The sequence below is a fragment of the Oryctolagus cuniculus genome, chromosome 2 (genome assembly GCF_051225735.1).
Source record: "Oryctolagus cuniculus isolate XC-2025 breed Fujian yellow rabbit chromosome 2, ASM5122573v1, whole genome shotgun sequence".
NCBI classification, from domain to species: Eukaryota; Metazoa; Chordata; class Mammalia; order Lagomorpha; family Leporidae; genus Oryctolagus; species Oryctolagus cuniculus.
The window spans coordinates 122,514,343-122,534,111 of record NC_142868.1 but is presented as its reverse complement, the minus strand read 5'-3'; the positions used below and the strand labels follow the sequence as shown (position 1 = coordinate 122,534,111).

General features: G+C 52.0%; 1 protein-coding gene across 2 annotated transcripts in view; it reads left to right on the top strand.

The window, feature by feature from the left end:
- Positions 1-19,769, top strand: part of TCF7L1 (transcription factor 7 like 1) — a 170,987-nt gene that overhangs the window by 104,695 nt on the left and 46,523 nt on the right. The gene's annotated exons all lie outside the window — the stretch shown is intronic.

Below are 19,769 nucleotides of genomic sequence, written 5' to 3'. Positions count from 1 at the left end.
CCTCCATATTGCTGGGCAGCCTAGTATGCTGTGTGTGTGTGTTTCTCAAACTCTTGAATGAAATGTATGTGCTTTTCTTCTCTATCCCCATTGAGAATGCACCCCCTTCTCACCTGCTGGGCTGTCCCAACCCAGTCTTCCAGACCTCAGCTCTGCCACAAAGTATCTGTGCAGCTATCTCCAGTAAGTCCCTTGCTTCTAGCTGGACTGCGTACCACTGCATCTTGCTGCACGTGTGTAGAATCGGTATACCTTTAGCTACAATTAGTCCTCCTTCAGCTGAATTTTTGAAGTCTAATAATAATGAGTTGGGGCCAGCATTGTGGTATAGTGGGTTAAGTTACCACCTGTGATGCCAGCATTCCATTTGGGCACTGATTCATGTCCTGGCTGCTCCATTTCCAATCCAGCTGCCTGCTTATGGCCTGGGAAAGCAGTGGAAGATGGCCCAAGTGTTAGCTCCTGGCTCCTGGCTCCTGGCTTTGGCTTGGTCCAGTCCTGGACATTGCAGCCAACTGGGGAGTGGACCAGCAGATGGAAAATTCTCTCCCTCTCCTTCCTTCTCTCTTCTTGCTCTCTCTACCTCTTTCTTTCTTTCTTTCTTTCTTTCTTTCTTTCTTTCTTTCTTTCTTTCTTTCTTTCTTTCTTTCTTTCAAGATTGATTTATTTATTTGAGAGGCAGAGTTGCAGAGATAATCTTCCATCTGTTTGTTCAATCTCCAAATGGCCCCAATAGCCTGGAGCTTTTTCCATGTCGCCCACATGAGTACAGGGGCCCAAGGACTTGGACCATCTTCTGCTGCTTTCCTAGGCCATTGCAGAGAGCTGGATTGGAAGTGGAGCAGTTGGGACTCGAACCAGCACCCATATGGGATGCCAGAGCTAATCAGTTGGCATGGGGTATCAAAAGAGCCAATTCTGTAATGTGTTGTAGCCACTCCTTGGTGTCATTAAGTGCATGAGACCCCCTTTCTGTCTCTGTTTTTGTTGAGGGCACACCCTGGGGTTTCCCACACCCACCCAGAGGCAGGTGCAGAAACTTTGGCTGTCTTAGGGTCTTGCCCTCCATGGGTGAGGCTGAATGGAGGCTTTTGTAACTCAAATGGGGCACCCGCGCTTTACTTAGAGTTCCCAAAGTGCCCTCTGTGCCTTACTTGTGAGCAGACCTCACGTGACACGGTGCCCACCTCTGGATGGGTTTTGGAGAAAAGAGGATTGGGGGACATGCCCGGTGTCTCACCGAGGACACAGTGTTGGAAATTGTGGGGGTCTGAACTGCCTTAGAGGTGCTGGAAGCTCAACAAGGGAAGGTAGGGTGCAGTCCGGCAGAGAGGCTGGAGGAGAGGTGTGCCACGGGGAGCTGTCTGGCCAGCAGCAGCCCTGGGTACACCTGTGGCAGCCTCAGTGAGGCGAGGAGGCAGGACTTACTTCACACATTCACACAGTCTTTCCAGGTCAGGCACCTGCTAGATGCAAGGTCGCCTTGGTGGAGCTGAGTGAGTATACTGTGATGCACAGGCCACAGGGCTCGCTGTTTCATGGGAAGTGCAGGCCTGCAGGATTGCTTTGAAAGAGACACCCGAGACTCGCCTGCTGCCAAGGATCTTAGCGTGAACAGCACCTCCTGGAGGTGTCAGATGCAGTGAACAGAGGTTCAAGAGCCAACCGCACAGGGACTGGGCAAACCATGGGGTCCCAGCCTACCAGTGGAGGTCAGAGTAAAGCTTTCAGCTCATTTGTTCACTTAATAATTATCTCGAGGGCCTCATAGGGAGATGACTTTTCAGTAGAGACCCAAGGGAACATACACTGCAGATCCATGGGTAGGTGTTCTTGGTACAGGAACAGCAAGTGCAGAGGGCCCCACATGAGGCCATACCTGATGTGCTTGAGGAAGCACGGGGAACAGTGTGGCTGGGGCGGAATGGGCAGGGTTGGGGTGGGGGCACCAAGGAGGTGCAGTCAAAGAGGGGTCAGGTGCCTCGTGGAGCACAGTGAGACGTGGGCCTTTTTACCTGTGTGATGGGAGCAGCCTTGGAGGTCTTGAGCAGAGAGGTGACATGATCTGACCTGTGTCCTAACAGAGCTCTCTGGCTGCTGTGATAAGAATAGAAGGAGGGCAAGGGTGGGACGCTGGGGACAAGTTGTGGGGATGGTGTGGCTCCAAGGGAGGGAGCAGTGGGGGTGGGAAGGTTGTCAGCTCTGGATCCCTTTGGAAGGCACTGGGGCAGGATTGGTGGGGTGCGAGGGGCAGAAAAGAGTCCAGAATGGCTCTTGATCTGCAGGAAGGAAGTGCCAGGGCCGAAGTGAGGAAGGCAGTGGGAGGGGCAAGGCTGGGTGGAAATGGGCCTTTGAGATGCCTTGTGGAGGTCCAGGATGGTGTAGGCGTGAGTGATTGAGTCTGTGTGTCAGGGAGGTGACCTGGGTCTGGAGAGAGAGGATCCATGGTCCTTGAAGCCATGAGGCTGGAGCAGATCCCGAGGGGGTGGAGCTGAGGGCCCTGCCGCTTGTGCAGGGTGGAGACAGGAGTGGGACTGGTGTAGGTGGCTGAGAAATAGCATCCTGGGGGGCGAGCCTATGAAGGAAGAAAGCGGGGTACCCCGAGTCTATGCTGCTGGAGGGCAAGTACAGTGAGGGCCAGGAACAACTACCGATTTTACCGTGGTCCTCAGAAGGTGAACTTGACCCTCTCCCAGGTGCCAGCACAGCTGCTGCCTTAGGGAAACAAAACTCCAACCAGGCAAAGAGGCTCCTCTCCCAAGCACCAAGCCTGTCAGGTCACCGAGGAGATGCAGGAGAGTCCTCAGAACCTGAGCCAGCCTCCCTGCTCAGGGGAGATCGGCAGCTCAGTGGTCCAGTGGCTGGTACTTGTAGCCTGGACCCTGGGAGTCCCCTCCTGGGGGTGGCAGAGTGAAGGCAGGCCTCCCTCCCAGGTATCACATCATCATGCTCCCCCACCTTAGATGAGTGGGTGGGCTGAAAAGGTGCCAACAGAGAACCTTGGACAGGGACCTAGTCTTCGAGCTAGGACCAGGTCCAACAACCTCTTCAAAATGGGGAGCCAGCACTGTGGCGTAGTAGGCTAAGCCTCCGCCTGCAGCGCCCGTGTCCTATATGGGTTCCAGTTCATGTCCCAGCTGCTCCTCTTCCAATCCAACTCTCTTCTTAAGGCCTGGGAAAGCTGTAGAAGATGGCCCCCTGCCCCAACGTCGGAGGCCCGGAAGAAGCTCCTGGCTCCTGGCTTCAGATGGGCCCAGTGCTAGCCCTTGGCAGCCATTTGGGGCATGAACCAGCAGATGGAAGACCTCTCTGTCTCTCCTCTCTCTCTAACTCTACCTCTCTAAATAAAATCTTTAAAATGGAGCCGTGGAGGTCCGTGCACTGAAGGGTATTTTAGAGGACGGCCATGCTCTTTCTGGGCAGTGCAGTGCTGGCTTCAGTCACCGACTGAGTGACTGTCCTTCATACAGTATCTCCCACTGAATAGTGGGCAGGTGTTCCTCCTGACCACAGCTTAGGGAGGGACCATGCACAGGGCGGACTCCATGGAATGTTGTTATTTATTGTTGCTGCTGGTGGTGGGCCTGGTTTTGGCTTCCAGATGTGACAGTGCCAAACAAGGAGCCTCAGCCATGGGTTGGGAGAAAATTGGTAAAGGACAACCCAGCATGAGTGAGTGGGGCGGGGTTCCAGCTGCTCCTCAGCTCCACCGGCTTAGGGGGAGCCTTGATCTGCCCTGAGGAAAGCTCAATTTGATCAGAAAGGATGTAATTACTTAACGAAGTCTAAATGTGCCGAAATTGAAAGGTGAGCTTGTGGGGAGTGTGGGAGGGGGCGATCATTATGAAGAGTGACACATGCCCATGTGCTGGTGAACCCCACAACTCACAAGCCCCACCCACACACTCTCAGAGTAACAGGCTCAGGACTCCCACCCGTTATCAGAAGTCCTAAGGGCTCTCAAGACGTTTTCCCTTATCGGCTGAAATCATGCTCTCTACTCATGATCTGATCATGATACACAAGGGGTTTCTGCTTGGTAGATGACTAAGGACCTGCCTTCCTTCTAATGCATATGTCACGGGTGTTGCCCTATGGCCAAGGTCACCATAGGTCCTGGCTGCCCAGCATTCTCAGTGAAGAGTGACCACCAAAGCCCTCAAAGAGATACAAGCATATTCCCTTAGAGTGGGAGGCGGTTGTGGCTGAAGCATTCAGTGGACTATGCTAGTGGCAAGTACTATATTTTTGCCCCACTGGGTTCATATCCCTAGCAGAGCCCCTTCTGTCTTTTTGCAGATGCTTGGACGAATTCAACAAACTCCATATTCATGGGGAAACTGATCCTGTGAACAAAGCTTACCAGGATACCCGTTACTACTGCTGCAAGCACTGTTAACAGCTTCTCTCATAGACATCCTATTTCAGAAGATGTATCTTCCGTTTTTTAAAATATTTATTTATTTATTTATTTGAAAGGCAGATTTACAGTGTGGGAAGGACCTTCCATCCACTGGTTCATTCCCCAAATCGCCACAACAGCCAGGACCAGCCAGGCCTAAGTAGGAGCCAGGGGCTTCCTCCTCCTGGTCTCCCACGTGGGTAGCAAGGGCCAAGCACTTGAGCCTTAGCAGGGACATGAACAGGTGCCCATATGGGATGCCAGTGCTGTGCATGACAACCTCACCAGCTGCACCACAGCACCAGCCCCAGAGTTTATCTTAAAGACCAATATGATTTTTCACATTTTACTTGTAACACTGCCAACAAGTGTAAGAGGCCAGGAAAACAGTAACTAAGGTAGAACCCAGTCCTTAAATCCCAAAGTCTTCCAAGAAGTGTCTTCTGATTAGACAACATTATTTTCTTTTTTCTGCTCCAAGATGAACATTTTGAGAAACTTTGCATCAGTCCTGTTCAGATGGTTGTATTTAGCTTGCAAAACTTAAGCAAATGGATGTTTTCTACTTGCACTGTTTTAGGATTCACTGAAAAAAAAAATTTAATCCAGGCCCCTCCTCAAGCAGCTGAATTTAAGTTTTCCCCAAATTTGTGAGGTTTTGAGAACTGGCATTAAATTTAGAGCATGCCCATGGTGGAGTTGCGTGTCCTCTGGCTCTGCAGAATTAAGCATTAATGTTTGCAGCTGGATTTTATTCCTTTGTGAACATGCAAATTAACATCTTCGGTGGCTCCCTCCGCCAGCATACTTACACCAGTCTCCCAATGTGTTATTTGTTATTAAAATCACCATATTTATGCGTGGGGGTTTGCGGTGACTTCCCTAGATGCAGTGATCCTAATTGTAACCATACAGGTTATTCAAACACAACGTGGGTATTTAAAATGAGAATGTAGGCCAGCGTGCACTGTTCACTGAGTGCCGTGTAGAAGTGAAAAGATCCTTTATGGCATGTAGAGTTCACTTCTGTTGGGTCCAGAAATTTTCTTTCTGTGTCAATTAGCGAACGTGCATCGGACCTGGGTCCTTCCAGGTGACCTGTTTTTTTGTTTTGTTTTGTTTTGTTTTTAAAGATTTATTTAGTTATTTGAAAGAGTTACAGGGAGGCAGAGGTAGAGAGAGGTCTTCCATCCACTGCTTCACTCCCCAAAAGGCTGCAGCAGCAGGAGCTGAGCTGATCTAAAGCCAGGAACCAGGAACTTCTTCCATGTCTTCCGTGTGGGTGCAGGAGCCCATGGACTTGGGCCATATTCCACTGCTTTCCCAGGCCATAGCAGAGAGCTGGATCAGAAATGGAGCAGCTGGGGCTCAAACCCGCATCCATATTGGATGCCAGCACTGCGGGCAGTGGCTTTACCCACTGCGCCATAGCGCTGGCCCCTGGTGACCTGTTTTTAATGTTGCAAATCTTCAGGCTTTCCTAATACTTGCTTTTTGTGAACAAAATCGAGGGATCCCGCTCACTACCCCTCCCCAGTCACTGCAATGTGGAAGGCAGGTGCTCCCCAGCATTTAATAACAAACAGTTGCCTGGATTATTTGGATGGCTACTTCCTAAACTTGCCCATGCTTGGGACTCTCCTCCAGAGGGGGAAGGGGCTTCCCTGCCCTGACAAAGTGTGCCAGGAGCTGAACTCTGTGCAGATTCTACTCAGAAGCTCTGGGGTGGGGCTCAAAACGCTGCGTTTCTAACAGAATCCCAGGCAATTGCTCTTGCTGCTTGCTGGTCCATGGAGCACACTTAGCATAGCAGGGTCTGGAGCCAAGTAGATGCACCCAGTTGCCAAAGTACAGAGGGTCAGGCCTGGGGAAGATTTTCCTAGCCTGGCCCTGTCCAGTTCACACATTTACATTTCCGAGGAGAAAATGGAGAACATGTGACAACATTTGTTTAATTGTGTTGCTGTGAGGCCCTTTGGGAGTTGGGACAAGTGTCTTGGCCAGCCACTAGCGCGGCCCCCGCCCCTCCCCCACCCCATGGAGATAGCATTGTGTTCGCAGTTTTCCAAAAATGTGCTTCACCAGGGCTCATCCACCCACTGTGGCCTCTCCGATAACACAGGCAGCTCAGCCAGAGGGAGCGGTGGGTCCAGAATAAACCCACCCCGGGTGGCAGTCGGTTCTTCACCGCCCTCTTTAGACCTGGCCTGAGGACTGACATTTCCTTTCACTGGGAGAGCTCTCCTGGGCTCCTCCCAGACTCTGCAGTGCTGTGGGCTCTCCAGAAATACTTGTTGACTGACTTGACTCATTCCCTGGAAAGAGGGGGGGACAGAAGGAAGAAAGGAAAGGGGGGGGTGGACAGGGTTTTCTTTCTCTCCCAAGTATCTTCAGGGAAGGCCCAGCCTAGCGCCTGGCTGTTGGCAGGATATGGCTGTTTTCATCCCATGGAGTAGTACTAAGGGACTTCATTTGCATTACCCGCTAATCGCGGTTTCTCTCTTTGGAGACTGAAGGCAGACTTGGTTCCCTGCAGAATTCCTGAGAGCCCAGCAGCCGCTGCTGCTCGGAGGAAGCGGCTCTTCCGCTGTCCCCTGGGGGCCGGGGCCCTGTGTGCTGTGGCCACAGCCGTTTCTGAAGGCTTGCTCGCTGGGGTTTCCCTGCCACTGCTCAGCTGTGAGACTGGGGTGTCTCTGTCCTCTGCCGGGTACCTCTTGCGCCTCTCGCTGCCTCTCCTCCCTACCTTGACCGAGTGTGCTGGGAGGAGGGGGTGATGACCAAAGGACCTGTTGTGCCCCAAACCCCTCTTCTCAAGCCAGGCTCTGCGGCCACTCAGCCGCTGCTCTCCGGCCTGCATAGCTTTGGCAGTCTTGGTACAACCCTTCATAAAACTACTCACCCTTGAGTCTTAGCTTGGAGAGCGTGCCTGGAGTCTCCTCCCAGGGGGCTCTGGCAGGTGAGGCAAGCCCCTGATTCTGCATCTGGAAGCATCAGTTCTGGGCCTCTCTGTGCCTCCGTTTCCTCTTCTTCCTTATCCGCAGTGCTGTTGGGAGTGTGCATGTGGGGAGACACAGTCTGTACTGGGCAGAGAACAAGGTAGCTGTTGTTGATGTTTGGGGAGTCATTAGAATTGTTTGTTATCGATTATGAATTAATTCCTGTAGTCTGTGGGTTCCATTTTCTAGTTCCGAAGTCCATGTGCTCCATAATGGATCCTTTAAATTCATGACTGAGGTGAGTGTTTGGCACAGTGGTTAAATAGCCTCTTGGGACATCTGTGTCCCATATCAGAGTGCCCGAGTTCAAGTCCCCGGTGCTTCATTTCTGATCCAGCTTCCTGCTGATACAAACCCGGGGTCGGGGTAGGGGGTGGGAGGGCAGGTAATGGCTTTAGTACTTAGATTCTTACCACCCATGTGGGAGACCTGGATGGAGCTCTGGGCTCCTAGCTTTGAACTGGCCCAGCCTTGGCTGTTTTAGGCATTTGGGGAGTGAACCAGAAGATGGAAAATCTCATATTCTCTCTCTCTCTCTCTCTCTCTCTCTCTCTCTGCCTTTTAAATAAAATACAGGAAAAAATGAAATTAGCAAAAGTCCATGCTAGGAAGAGGGTTACAAGCAATGGCATGCTGGCAGCTATTCAGGGTCTGACTCCGGGGGTGGAGAAATGTGCCCTGATCCTGCTTGCCAATCCCCTGGTGTCAGGACTCAAGTCACCACTGTGACCTCACTGAGCCTGGAGTTTGGAAGAACCTCTGTTGGCCAGTGCCAGCTGCTCCAGTGCACCACTGAAAGGCATGGAGGATGGCAGAACCGGCCTTCTCCCCCTACCAACGTGTGAAATGGTAATTTGGCCTTTTTACAAAGCACTTAGTGATAACATATTAAATATAGCCTAGTTCAAAGGCAGGATTTTTAGTAAGCCCGTGTATCCTTTCATTGCTCTAGTCTGTGGGGTGGGTGTGTGTGTGTGTGTGTGTGTGTGTGTGTGTGTGTGTGACGCTCCCTAAGTTCCCTCAGGATGTGGGGGATGCAGTACATCTCCAGGAGAGGTGACCTTTGAGAACTCTTTGGAGCCGCTTTGGGAAAGAAAAAGGAGAAGCCGTGTTCTGTGGAGGATACTTTGTGCTCAGACTGAGCAGCAAAAGGTGTGAGAAAAGTAATTAACAGCTGGATTCTAGCCTGGGCCCAAATGCCTGGATCAGGGGCCTAAGGGCACAGAAGGGGGAGGAGGCGAGAGATGTCTCCCCCCCCCATTCAGTAGTAAGACAGATGGCAGGCTCAGGGCACTGGTTTTGGTTTTTTTCTGTAACTAATGTAATGATTTAGGAGTAGAAAGAAAACTTTCCCAGTTTATTTTGCTGTCTGAATACCGTTTTGCAAGTACTGAGACTAGGTCGGGGTACTAGGTCAGTGGCCTGCTGAATGACCCACAGCCGGGTAGTATGATGTCAAAGTGACAGTTGGTGCTGATCCCCCCACCCCCAGCACACAAAGAGAAGCTTGTGGTAAGGGAAGAAAAACCTCTGCTTTTATTATGCACCCTATATAGGGTAAACAATAGGAGCTTAATACATGTTTATCTCCCTGAAGACTTTCTCTACCAGCTGTGCTAACAAGAGGAGGGAGCTGCCTGAAGCTGGTGGGGACCTGGCTGAACTTCTCTCAGTGCCAAAGAAGGGACCAGTCAGTCACCAGGTCTGAAGGGGGAGAGCAGCAGATGTGAGCATTATGGTAGCCATTCTGTCTCTGGTCGCTCCCGCCCGCTTTTGATGGCACCCTTGACCTGACATCTGATTCAGGAACTGTCTCGAGGGGTAGGCCCATGTCTCCTGTTAGAATACCTGGGTTCTGGACGGCGCCGCGGCTTACTAGGCTAATCCTCCACCTAGCGGCGCCGGCACACCGGGTTCTAGTCCCAGTCGGGGCGCCGGATTCTGTCCCGGTTGCCCCTCTTCCAGGCCAGCTCTCTGCTGTGGCCAGGGAGTACAGTGGAGGATGGCCCGAGTGCTTGGGCCCTGCACCCCATGGGAGACCAGGAGAAGCGCCTGGCTCCTGCCTTTGGATCAGCATGGTGCGCCGGCCGCAGCGGGCCAGCCGTGGTGGCCATTGGAGGGTGAACCAACGGCAAAAGGAAGACCTTTCTCTCTGTCTCTCTCTCACTATCCACTCTGCCTGTCCAAAAAAAGAATACCTGGGTTCCATTCCCAGATCTCCCACCTGTGATTCCAGCTTCCTGCCAGTGCAGACTCTGGGAGGCACCGGAGATGGCTCAAGTAATTGGCTGCTTCCACTCAACCAGGGAGACTTGGATTGTGTTCCTAGCTCCCAGCTTCAGCCTTGGCCCTCGTCCCAGCCATTGTGTGCATTTGGGGAGTAAACCAGCAAGTGGGAGCTCTGGTCTTTCAGATAAATAAATAAGTGAAAAATGTCACAATAACAAACTACCATCTGGGGCAAACGTTGTGGCACAGTGGCCTAAGCCACTGCCTGTGATGCTGGCATCCCATATGGGCACTGGTTCGAGTCCCAGCTGCTCCACTTCCAACCCAACTGCTTGCAAGTGTAGCAGTGGAGGGTGGCCCAAGTGCTTGGGCCCCTGCCACCCATGTAAGAGACCCAGATGGAGTTCTAGGATCTTGACTTCGGCCTAGCCCAGCTCCGGCCATTTCAGCCATTATGGGAGTGAACCAGTGGATGAAAAAAATCTCTATTTTTGTGTCTCTCCCCTTCTCCTGCAGCTCTGCCTTTCAAATCAATCAATCTTTAAAAAAAAAAAGAAACAGCTGTCTGCATGTCCCTTAAACTAGCTGATGGTTTCCATCCACGTTTAGGCTGCTGCTAAGAGTCTGGCTGGCTGCTTCTAGGATTGAGATGCCACAGACTGGTTGTGTGTGTGTTGGGGGTGTGGGGAGTGCTGAGGGCTGAAGGGGGCAGGTATCACAGGACCCTGCAGTAAGTGGGTGATGCCCGCTGGTCCTCACCCTCTGGATTCCCAGTGGTTTCCAGGACCCAGCCCTGTGCAGACAAGACCTATAGGGATTTCCCTTCCACTGTTGCAAGCATCTGCACCCTTGCGATGGTTGCCAGTCAGCCCAACAGGGGCGACGAGTGAGCGCTACTAGTCTGCGTCCTGTGACGCCCTCATCCGCACAGCCCCTCCAAAAGAGGACCCCTCCCTAGGAGTCTGGGGAGTCACTGTCCCTGGAAGATAGCGGCAGGACAGAACAAGAGGGAGAAGGAAAAGGTCACGGGACAGTGTGTGTGCCATGGAGCAAGTGCTCTCCGCCAGCCCAGACCCAAAGAAGAGTCTAGAAATGTCTGCCCACACACTGCCTTGCAGAAATCGTGTGGCTCCTCACGATGCCAATGCGTTCCCCCAGGCCCACCCAGCCAGGGAGCCCCCACCCCAGCCCCTGCTCAGCCACTGGTATCCAGCTCCCCAGTGTCTCTTTCCTGAGAGCCAGGTCACTGCCGTCAGGGCCCAGGAGGGCAGGCTGTAACTTCCAGGACTGAATGGGAGACAGCCCAAGGCCTCCTAAATGGTCATCTCTATTGCCTACCCTAGGAATTCAGACTTGGGAAAACTGCACAGCAGTTTCTCAGAAGACCTAAAATTAGACCTGTGCCACTCCCAGCCAAGGCATGTCGTGACCTGGAAGGAAGTGGTCCTGGGCCTAATGGCCCATTTCAGTAAAAATGAGGTAGGCTGGGTGGACAGCGCAGAAGGGCTGCTAAACAGTACACTGGGCGGGGCTGGCGCAGTGGCACAGTAGATTGATCCTCCACCTGTGGTGCCGGCTTCCCATGTGGGCACTGGTTCTGGTCTCCACTTCCAATCCAGCTCCCTGCTGTGGCCTGGGAAAGCAGTGGAAGATGGCCCAAGTCCTTGGGCCCTGCACCCACGTGGGAGACCCAGAGGAAGCTCCTGGCTCCTGGCTTTATTTTTTTTTTTTTTTTAACTTTTATTTAATGAATATACGTTTCCAAAGTACGAATAATGGATTACTATGGCTTCCCCCCCATACCGTCCCTCCCACCCACAACCCTCCCCTTCCCTTTCCCACTCCCTCTCCCCTTCCATTCACATCAAGATTCATTTTCGATTATCTTAATATACAGAAGATCAGCTTAGTATACATTAAGTAAGGATTTCAACAGTTTGCTCCCACACAGAAACATAAAGTGAAAAATAATAGATGATTTTTTTTAATGATGATGAAATCAGATCAGACCTATTGTCATGTTTAATCCCAGTGAGAGTCAAGTTGGGAGTTGATAGTTTCTTTTCTTTTCTTTCTTTTTTTTTTTTTTTTTTTTTTTTTTTTTTTTTACAGAGGATCAGTTTAGTATGCATTAAGTAAAGATTTCAACAGTTTGCACCCCCATAGAAACACAAAGTGAAATATATTATTTGAGTACTCGTTATAGCATTAAATCTCAATGCACAGCACATTAAGGACAGAGATCCTACATGAGGAGTAAGTGCACAGTGACTCCTGTTGTTGACTTTACCAATTGACACTCCTGTCTATGGCATCAGTAATCTCCCTATGCTCCAGTCATGAGTTTCCAAGGCTATGGAAGCCCCTTGAGTTCTCCGACTCTTATCTTGTTTAGACAAGGTCATAGTCAAAGTGGAGGTTCTCTCCTCCCTTCAGAGAAAGGTACCTCCTTCTTTGAAGACCTGTTCTTTCCACTGAGATCTCACTCACAGAGATCTTTTGCCAGAGTGTCTTGGCTTTCCATGCCTGAAATACTCTCATGGGCTTTTCAGCCAGATCCGAGTGCCTTTAGGGCTGATTCTGAGGCCAGAGTGCTATTTAGGGCATCTGCCATTCTATGAGTCTGCTGAGTATCTCACTTCCCATGTTGGATCACTCTCCCCTTTATTTATTCTATCGGTTAGTGTTAGCAGGTACTAGACTTGCTTATGTGCTCCCTTTGACTCTTAGTCCTGGCTTTAGATCAGCGTAGCTCCAGCCGTTGCAGCCATCTGGGGAGTGAACTATCAGATGGAAGACCGACCTCTCTCTCTCTCTCTCTCTGCCTGTCCTCTCTCTGTGTAACTCTCTCAAAAAAAAAATAAATAAATAATTAAAAAATAATAAAATAAATAAGTTTTTTAAATAAATTAAATTAAATTTTACAAAAAGTGCACTGGGAGCCTGGGTCATGTGCAAGAGGCATGCAGAGCCCGTGTATCTGAAGGTGTGTTGAGAACACTACTCAGCCGCATAGGTTTATGATCGCTCACTGTGTGGCAGACGTGTCACGTAGCATTTCATGAAAAGGCAGGGTGTTAGTAGTTATTTTCACAGAGTTTGGCAGCTGGTGGGAAATGCAATCCCTGGGGCCTGCACTGGGGCACAGCAGGTGAAGCCTCTGCTTGTGACATTGGCATCCCTTATCAGAGCATTGGTTCAAGTCCTGGATGCGCCACTTCTGATCCAGGTCTTTGCTAATGCACCTGGGAAAGCAGCAGAAGATGTCCCAAGCACTTGAGTCCCTGCTACCCACATCGGAAGTCTGGAGGGAGTTCCAGGTCCTAGCCGTTGAAGCCATATGGGGAGTAAACCAGCAGCTGTACAGTCTCTTTCTGTCTCTCCTTCTCTCTCTCTCTCTGTCACTCTCTGTCACTCTGCCTTTCAAATAAGTAAATTTTGTAAAAAAATTCATTTCCCACATTCTCCAAAAACAGAATTGGAACCTGCTTGCAGTGGATGGGAGAGCAGGTCTCTGTGGCTTCCTGACCTATGTGGTTCTAACGGCATCCACACCTTGTCCTGTGATGGACAAGTCAATGCGATATCAATCCGACTCCTACTAATTGCAATTGAGCATTACAGAAGGTGAGGATAAGATGAGTAAGACCATAGTGTTGTGCAAGAATTTTCTGTTTGCCTTAGGTCTACCAGGCAATAAGACAGGCAGTTGAACTGATCTCAGGGCAGCAAAGGTAGCGTCACAAGAGAACAGTATGATCTAAGGCCTCATTTCCCATTACCTTAAATTTGAAAAACCTTCCTACCTCATATTACCATCAGAAGTTCTTACCTAGTCCAAGCCCTGTGCCCACTAAACATTCGTTCAATGAAAACACAACATAACCTTATGAATTGGATTATACTGAGGCTCAAAGAGTACCTTTCAATCAAGGTAGCACTAACAAGGGGTGCAGATTCAGTCCAGGTGTGGCCAAACCCCACTGTCGGCTCTGATTTTGCAGGGGCCAAGGAGGTGGAGTGGGAAGGGAACCTTTGGGTTCTTGGGACTGTCCAGCCTTTCAAAGCTCTGGGCCCCCCCTTGCTGTGAGAAGTCTGGCAAAGGGCTCATGGCCTGGAGCAGGCGGAAGGGCAGGAAGCCAAGCCTAGGCCGGGCAGCCGGATGAGTGCTTTATTTGAGGCTGCTAGCACATCATCTGATGATTAGGAGGAATCATTTGTAGATTTGCTGCCGCTGCAAACCACACCCCCCTGCCCCTGCTCAAATTTCCTCTACTGGGGTGATCCCTTCAGCAGCCTTCGGGGGACCTTGGCAGCACTGTCTGGTCACAGAGCCCATTGAGACTTAGGGTGGCAGTCAGTGGGAATTAGGGAGACTTCTGAACTCTAAAACCTCTGCAAGAGGCTGTAGGTTCGTTGCAATCTGAACTCTGCCAGGGATCTGAGCCAGGCTGGCAAGGGGGGGCTCCCTGGTCAAGGTCCTTTATGGGTCCACTGGAGGTCAGCGGCGCGCTGCCCTGCATCTGGAGTGTTGGGAGGTTGTTTCCCAGCCGTTTAAATATTCCCCCACGGAGCCTTGTTTGCAATTAGCGCGCTGCCGGTAAAGAAAGAGTTTGCCCAGCAAAGGTAAACTTGAGCACCCCAACCCACACTAATGAGTTCTGCCTGTGTAAACCATATTAATTGTGGTTGTTGCTTTTTAATTGTCCTTTCTAGTATGTTAACTGCCCGAGGGCTGGGACTCTGGTTTCTGTTTCCGGTGGGGGCCCTATTCCTACCCTTACACCCAGCAGCCTCCTGGGTGTGCGCTGAGGTCTGCTCCCTGCCCCCCCCCCGCCCCGCCCTGTCTGCTCTCTCTCAGTGCAGCCACTGGATGGGGCTCAGGACAGCGACCTCCCTGGCCCAGAGGAGGCGGCCCAGGTTTGTAGGGAAAACAGGTGGGAGCCTTAAGGGAAGTCCAGGGAATCGGACTTCAGATTCACAGGGGGAGGGCATCGCTGAAAGGGGGCGGGATCCCACTGCTGGAACAGCTGACAGCTGTCCTGCCTTTCTCTTAAGGGTGGAGATGGCAGCAGCCTGGACCTTGTTGCTTCGTGAGCTCTGCCCAGTGCCTCCAGGCCTCTCAGGCCCACCACAGACCTCTTGACCCAGTCTCTGCAGTGTAGCTCATTCACAGGATCATCACTTTGAGAGGCTCTGGTTGCGTTGGAACCACCTGGAGGAGAGTTTGAATGCACTGCCGCCAGACCATTACCACGTAGCAGAGTGGAGGAGCCTCAGGTCCTGGACATTTAAGGGCACCCCCCACCCCCACCCCTCGCCTAGCACTCCAGTTATCTCCCCTCCGAGGAGCTGCTGCCGCCTCTGCAAGTCCGTGCTTGTGTTTTGCCAAGAGGAAGGAGAAAGGCTGAACTCCGTGGGATGGGGCCCTGAGGCCTGTTGAAGACTGCCCTGTCCCCTCCCTCCCCCCACTCCCAGGGCTTTAGGCCAGAGTTTCCCTGGGGAGAATATGGCGCGGGGCATGGGGTGCAGGGTGGAGTCCCCATTCCTGCAGCTCCCTTAACAGGGAGCGCACTCTGCCGCCCCTCCCATGTGGGTCGGGTGTGTGGAGCCAGGAGTGGGCCCGTTAGGGGGATTCCTGTGTGCCCTGTCTTGGGTTTAGGAGCCTCTATGCTTTTGGCCTGTGGCCACTGTGCTATGATTGACTGGGCCCAAGCCTGGAGCTTTTGTCTGAGTTCCTTGCATCCCTCCTGGGGGGACCATTGTCTGAGTTGGTGGGTGTTAATCCGCAGCCTTGGAGAAGCTGCCTGGCAAATGGGAGGTTAATGTGCAAACAGCAGGGAGTGTTGTCAGTGTGTGAGGCTGGACAGCAAGTAGGAGGGAAATGGTTAAAAATCCTATTCACGGCCCAGGAGGGGAGGAGGGGGTGGGCGCAGGAGCAGGCCCAGCCTTGTGCTAATCTTGCTGGAATGTAACCAGTTCGGGCAGTTTTCTGCCATTGGTGTGCTGGGAGGCTGGTGCCCCCGCCCCCTGGAGCCTCTACCTGCATCGGCCCCGCTGCCCTGGCTCCCAGGGCTGCTCTTTGTTTGCAGCAGCCAGAGCTTAGAGGAAGTCCTAGCTAGGCTGCTGTAAGTCCTGCGGATGGGAGGCCCCGCAAGCCGTGCCTGCCTAGGGAGGGAGCACAGAGAGGCAGTTGTGCGGTGGGCAGTGGGAGAGGCCACGGGCACTTTGTCTGTGTACTGCAGGAATTGGGTGGGGAAGAGGTGGGCAGAAGAGAATGCCACAGGAGAAAGCCCTTAAACCTGTTTGGTCAGGCTGCTCAGCTGCCCTGGGGCCTGGGACTGCAGAGGGGGAAACCCTGCTTCTAGATACAGGATCAGTGGGAACAGTGGGGTCTTCAGGGCTAGAGGGTGCCCCCAGGAGAGGGTCAGGGAGCCGGCAACTCACAAGTTAGGTTCTGACACTTCACAAGGAGAGTGTGTTTGTGTCTTCTGCAGTGTATAATCAGCTTAAAGTGCTATCTTGGTCTGGGTGTTCATTACAGATCATCTACACATCAAAAATTCATTGAGTTGTACACAGAGATTTGTGTACTTGTCTGTATAAATGTTATACCATAGTTTGAAAACTTTTTTAAAAAGTCAACTTAGCGGCAGGTGTTGTGGTACAGTGGGTAATGCCACTACCCGGGACACTAGCATCCCTTATCTGAGTGCCTGGGTTCGAGTCCTTCTGATCCAGCTTCCTGCTAATGGGCAGCCTGGGTGGCTCAAGAACTTGGGTCCCTGCCGCCCATGCAGCCTGGCCCAGCCCCATCCGTTGCAGACTTTTGGGGGAGTGAACCAGCAGATGGAATAGGGTTCATGTTCATTCTCTCTCTCTCTCTGTCTCTCTATCTCTCTCAAATAAATAAGACTTTTTAAAAAGAGGTTTGCTTTACCAAAAAAAAAAAGTCAGTTTATAACAAAAGGTCCCTCCTGACCTGCACAGCTTTGCGTGGCCTGCATAGATGCAGGGAACAGGGGTCTCAGGCCCAGCCGCAGGATGTCCCACACCACTCTGGGCTTTGGAAATAGAATGAAGTTGCCCCGCAGCCCAGTTCCAGAGCTTCCCTGTCCCAGCCCAGCACCTGGCTCATGGGCTTTGGAGAAAGCTTGGAAGGCAGCAACTTTGGCAGAGAACTGTAAGTCCATCCCACCCCCCTGGAGTGAGGTCAATTTCCTGCCCCTGGGAGGGCCACCGTGCTCAGGGCCCTGGATTCCTCTTCTGCTGCTGCCCACCCACCAGATCACCTTGTGAGGGAAAATTCATGGCTCCTTCCTGCTCCTGGTTTTCCGTGATTCAGGATCAGGAAATGATTTTCCTCAGAGTATTTTTAGGCTTTAGGCTCAGTGTGATATTCAAATCCTGCCTTTACCACCCCTACCCATGTGGCCTTGGGTAAATTAAAATCTCTGTAATCTTCGTTTCCTCATATGTAAAATGGGAATTAGAATGGCCCTGACCTCATGGCTTAGGTTTCCCATGAGTGGAAACCAGACTAGTGGGATAAAGGGTGGCCTCTGTCGTGCTGGGTCAGGACCAAGACACAGTGTGCCTCTCAGTCCAGCAAATTGAATGCTTCCCTGTGACCGCACCCCTAGACCTCAGCAGAGCCCCCCACCCTTTAGAGGTGGCTCTGGCCTTCCCCCAGGGCATGGTGTCCCTGGAGCTGAAAAGCCAGAGAATGGAGCTCTTCCTTGGGTGCCTCCTCCCAGGTTTGCACCCAGTGAGCCACTTGTGTGCACATGCCCAGGCTGAGGAGGCCACGGGCATGAAGTGTCGGGGTGTTCCCGTGTGTGCTCCCGAGGCTGTGGGGGACAGGACAGAGCTGTGGATGGAAGGGAGAAGGGCTACCAAGTCAGGCTCCCTCCCTACCACCACCACAGTCTGGTTCAGAGCCCAGAAGCCTGGGGATTCTAATTTGGGGCCCAGGCATTCCAAGGCATAGGAAGACAGTTCAGAAAGTTTATGGAAAATGGAATTAAAGGTAAGGGTTTTTTAGGTGCAAAAAAAAATTTGAACTGCGTGCATACCAATATTGGTCAAGTTAGGAGGGCAGAATAACTTGACAGAGTTCCAGCCTGAGATGTCACCTACCCTCTTGTCCTGGACCCTTCCTACCCCAACTGCCTGAGAGCCAGACGCAGTTTACCTTCACAATGTTTATGGGAAAGCAATGCCTCTGGGTGCAGAAAGTCTGTGTTTGGTGATGCATTGTTGCAGAGTGGAGCCCTGCACGAGGTCCACCTCTGGGCTTCGGCTCCCTATGTGCACTCCCCCAGGTTCATCACGGGGGACCCTGCCGAGGCCATCGCCCCCAGCACCCTACACGGTCTTGAGCATGGTGGGTGCACAGTGAATATTTGTGGAACGAGAGGCTGCGCCCGCCAGGACTGATCAGCAGCGTTCTGAGGCCTCTGTTGATTTTCTGGAGCGGCGTGGCTGGCAGCCCCCACCCCCGTGTAAACATGCTCAGGCCCCAGAGAAAAGCAGGCAGCCAGCCGCCAGCACACCCAGTAAACCCAACCTTCGCTTTTATTATCCTTGGGCTGGGTTTGCTTGGGAATTTGTATCTGTAGAAAATCTTAGTGCTCACCGCTGCGAGGCAAATTTTTTGCATTCATTTATTCTCTTGGTGGTTTGGCCCTATAAAACTGAGGGCTGGCCTGGGGGGAGAGCTGGCCTGAAAGAATCCAAGTTTGTCTTTGGTGGTAGAAATTAAACAGCTGCTCTCAGCCTTGCCCTCAAACTTCAGCCCCGTTCACTATTGAAAATTGTGTCTCCAGGGGTACAGAGAGCCGTGGGATAATGAAGTCGGAAAAATGTTGAGATTTAGCCATTTTGTTGTCTTTTTTCCTTGGAGAATAATCTTTTGGGAAAAACTTGGATGCAGATTCTTAGAGCCACACGATTTTTTTTTTTTTTAAGTTGAATTCAAGCCTCAAGTCGTGGCTTGATTCAGTTTTTTCTAAACAATGGACAAAGACCTGCTGATGGAGGACTGTGGAACGCCTGAGCTGCTGGAGGGAGAGAGGAGGCAGGAGGGCAGGGCTGTGGCCAAGGGCTGCCTGGGACCCCAGACGTTGCCACTGTGTCAGGGAGAGCCCCTGAGGTCTCTCACAGATCTCACAGCCCCAAACTGCAGTCGTAGCTGCTGTGTCCGTCTCCAGGACCGCACATCGCACCAAGACGGGTCCTTGGTTTAGGCAGACACTGCTCTGCTGGCCAAGAAGAGTGGCTCCCAGCTATGGAAGGGCCCGCAGGGAGCCAGGCGCATTTGACCCTCAGCCGGGGGCCATGTGCAGCGGGCAGTGGTGCCACCCCTATTTCACAGCAGGGGCCCTAGAATTCAAACCAAGGAAGAAATGCTTGTGTTGCTGAGTCATCATTTTAAGAGCCTTTGCGCGGGAGTTTCCGATGAGGGTCTGACCGCGTCCACAGCTGTGTGAATGGTGCACCTGTGGTGATTCGGGAGCGTACACTGTTCCGGTCCCCAGATAACAAAAGTCAGAAAGGCATCCCCTCCAGAAAGCCCGGCATCATTGCAGGTCCTCCTGGCAACATCTCCAGAGTGGCCTCACCTCCGCTGGGGCTCGGGGCTCCTCCTGCAGTTACTAAGCATCTACCCTCCCCAGGTCTTCTTTTTAAAAAAAGAGATCATTTACTCATTCATTCATTCTTTCATTTAAAAAGCAGACTGACAGAGAAAGAGAGATTTTCCATCTGCTGGTTCACTCCCCAAATGCTGCCACAGCTAGAGCTGGGCCATGCCAAAGCCAAGTCAGGAGCTCCATCCTGGCCTCCCACATGGGTGACAGGGCCCTCGCACTTGGGCCGTCTTCTGCTGCCTTCCCAAGCACAGTTAGCAGGGAGCTGGCTTGGAAGTGGACCATCTTGTGCTCAAGCCTACAGGGATATGTGATGCTGGCCTTGCAAGTGGCCACACAACACCAGCCTCTCCTCAGTCACCTGGGCCTTCCCCCCAGGACCTGGTGTCCCTGGAGCTTAGGCACATGACAGACCCTGCAAACACCTTCTGCTGTCTTACCTACTGTAACCTTTCTATCATCTCTAATTAGTACCTTTGTGGCTTGCAGTTA